The sequence below is a fragment of the Prionailurus bengalensis genome, chromosome X (assembly GCF_016509475.1).
Source record: "Prionailurus bengalensis isolate Pbe53 chromosome X, Fcat_Pben_1.1_paternal_pri, whole genome shotgun sequence".
Lineage (NCBI taxonomy): Eukaryota > Metazoa > Chordata > Mammalia > Carnivora > Felidae > Prionailurus > Prionailurus bengalensis.
In genome coordinates this window covers 115465920-115468252 of record NC_057361.1, presented here as the reverse complement: position 1 = coordinate 115468252, position 2333 = coordinate 115465920, and the positions used below count along the sequence as shown (strand labels likewise).

The following is a 2333-nucleotide window of genomic DNA, read 5'->3' as shown; positions in this document are numbered from 1 at the left end:
TTCCCTTTGTTCCCTTAAAATCCTTAACTACTAAGGTTTTTGCATTTCTTTGTTCTAACACCTCCTAGGGAAGTTCTGCAAAGAGTGTGCTAGGGCGAATAGAGCCAGTGAGGCACAGATCACAGAAAATAGGGGCGGGGGTGGGGTGGGGTGGGGTGGGGAGCTAAGATGGCTTCTCTTTGTTTTCTAGAAGCTGTGTCTGTCTCCTCTTTCTTTCTCTGGGGACCCCTCACTCTTTCTGCTTACTCTAAGACCTTAATATGCAATGGCTCATTTAATTCTCACAATAATTCCATGATGGAGGCCTCTTGTGCCTTCAGTGGTCCCCAGTTTAGAGATGGGGAAACTGAAGCTTTGGATGTTTAAACGATCCGCCCCTGATCAGGTAGCTGATAAGTACTATTCCATGATTCAAACCCTGGAAATGTGATTCTTGCTCTGAATTTTTACTGATAGGGAAAGATCTGTTATAAGATGGCCGACAGGACTGATAGGGAAATTCCAGTCCCCGACCAAAGACTCCCCTTCCGGGTTCTTCTTCCTACCCGGCTTGCCTCCTGCCAAATTACTACTAATGCGGAATGCGGAAGCGGCAGACTAGAAGTTGTTCCCTCTGCTTATGCTGGGGGCCCAGACCTCTGGAGAGTGATCTCCTCTGAGCCCGCCAGTGTGAAATCAACCTCCTGCCTTCCAAGATCTCTGAGTGTCACTTGGTTCTTCCACCGGGTGATCCAGACCAGGTTCCATAACATTCCCACTGTGTTATGCTGCTTATTCCATATGGTTATTGGAAGATTACCTTAATCCAGGTAATGCTATGATTTAGCAATCAGCACAGGTATATGAAATTCAATACTCAGTAGGTCAGTGTTGGTATATTTTACTAGTCACGTAGCTGTCATTAGATCCATTAGGGTCTTTTTTTTTTTTTTTTTAATAGCAAACCTTACATTTCACATGGACAAAAAATCAGTATTGTTTACAGCATCTTAAGATAAATTGCCTTTGAATGGGAGCTTCCTTTCTAGTACTTTGAGGTCTACAAGACATATCTAGGAAATTTACTATTGTGGAAAATGAAGACCGCTTAAATCGAATTGGGGGGAGGGGGAGGGGCTGTAGTTGTTCTTTTTCATTAATTGCTGTAACACTGTCCTGGGGGTGGGGGGGCAGCTGAGGGAGTTTCATGGTTTCTTTTGACATCATCAGGTGCCAGAGCTCTTGCAGGATGACTTTGATGCCATGTGAATTCTGTCATTTTGCTAGCACTGATATGACTCTTAGGTCCACCACTCCATTAGAACTATTAACTCCATATTAATTGTTGTTACAAATCTTGCAAAGCGGGGGTGGGGGTGGGGAGGTTGCTGCTGGGTATTTCGGTCCACATTCTATTTTAAGGCTGTATATTTGGTTTTCATAGATTATCCTTGGAGGCCCAATTATCATCCCTGTCCATCTTGTAAGTGTCAGGTCTTCATCACCTTCTAGACCCTACTCCTTTCTGGCCTTCTTCCCGTTCTTCCGACAGTCGAAAATTGCGAGGGACCTTTACTCCTGAGCCCATGGTGGCTGCCATCTTGCGTTGCTGTTGCTTTCCATTAGGGTCTTTTAATCCAACGTTCATTTCATCTGTATCCTGAACCTACTCTATTCCAAACCACCAGTTTATTCACCAAAATAGAGAATATTTGTTGAATGCCAGGCACTATTCTAAGCACTTTACATGTAGTGACTTCATTAATCTTCCTATCATCCCTCTGAGGAAGGTACTGGCATTGTCCCGATTTTACAAGGGAGGAAATACAGGCCAAGAGAGAGACGAAGTAACTTCCCCAAGATCCCTGGCCAGTAAGCCAGGATTTGGAATCGAAGCACCCTGTTCTCTGAAGTGCCATATGCTGTATGTTGTAGATGCGTCCAGTTAAGTCAGTTCCCAGTGTTTGTACTCAATTCCATAATCATATGCTAGAATTCATATTATGGGCCAGAGTTCTTCAAATCCAGTGATTGACCAGTGGGTGCTGACCTGCAAAAAAATATATATCAGGCAGAAGACTTTGTTGACAATTCAGGATCTGATTTCTTCAGAGGAACATTTTAACATAATCATTCAAGATGTAAAATAGTGATTTTTTTCCAATACAGACAGTACGAGTAAAACAGAAATTATTTGCCTCAGCAGTATCTGAATTAAATATACACGTGATGTGAATACTTACATGATATTTTTGAATGCAAATAGAAATGTGATCATTTAAACTATTGTTTGATGAAAACTAATCTTGGAATTCGCGAAGTGTCACGTCACGCCCAATGCAACAGGTCTAAAA

General features: G+C 42.6%; 1 pseudogene; it reads right to left on the bottom strand.

The window, feature by feature from the left end:
* Positions 1-1135: 1135 nt before the first annotated feature.
* Positions 1136-1579, bottom strand: LOC122477691 (annotated as a pseudogene).
* Positions 1580-2333: the final 754 nt, after the last annotated feature.